Here is a 993-nt window from a genome sequence, read left to right as displayed (position 1 = left end):
AAAATATCTCCCTACCAGACCTCTCCGCTCTGCACAAGATCTGCGTCTCTCATCCACATGTATTACCTGTTCCCACTTAAAATTACAGGACTTTACCCGGGCTTCACCCACTCTGTGGAATGCACTCCCACGCACAATAAGACTCTCCTCTAGTCTCCAAACCTTTAAACGTTCTCTGAAAACTCATTTCTTCAGACAAGCCTACCAAATTTCAGACCCACACACATAACCTTCACAGTTTCCCTATCAAGTTACATCCCCTCTGTACAGTCCACATAAACTCACATTTTGTCTTCCAACATTGCTGGGTGATCATATCATATACAACCCATTAAGAACCTAGCAACCTGGGGAACCATTATGTGACAGGTAGCATCTATCCTTGTGTATCAATGCCTATTTCCCTATAGATTGTAAGCTTGCGAGCAGGGCCTTCCTACCTCTGTCTGTCTGTCTTTGCCCAGTTTTGTTCTATAATTGTTGTTCTAATTGTAAAGCACAACGGAATATGCTGCGCTATATAGGAAACTGCTAATAAATAAATAAATAAATAAATAATTACATTTCATTTATGCACAGGTGAAAAAAATTGTAAATGTACACCATACTAATTTATTCATGTATATCTATTTAACAAGCTCTACTTGTTCATTATCACTTACAGGAACAGGGGGAGCGGTTGGTATTTTGACTGCGAACATACTGCCAGTATATCATTATCTCACCCTGGTGCGGCGCCGTCCAGTCTCCTCTCCAGCCGTCCCCGGCTCCACAAACAGCGCGGCGGACACACACTGCCCTCACAGCCAGGCCGCTGGCACACACAGGCGCCCCAGCCAGGCGGACATGCTGCTGCAGACAGGTAACTTAGATTACACACACACTGTCCTGCACACCCCCCTCCTCTCCCGACAGTAAATTGCCTGCTCACCTGCACCAGGCTCCGAGGCCGCACACGCAATATGAACTGCAGGGGAGACAGGGAGAGAGCCG

This window comes from Pseudophryne corroboree, chromosome 11 (genome assembly GCF_028390025.1).
Source record: "Pseudophryne corroboree isolate aPseCor3 chromosome 11, aPseCor3.hap2, whole genome shotgun sequence".
Classification (NCBI taxonomy): Eukaryota; Metazoa; Chordata; class Amphibia; order Anura; family Myobatrachidae; genus Pseudophryne; species Pseudophryne corroboree.
The sequence above is the reverse complement of the archived record's forward strand: the minus strand, read 5'-3'. Positions refer to the sequence as shown.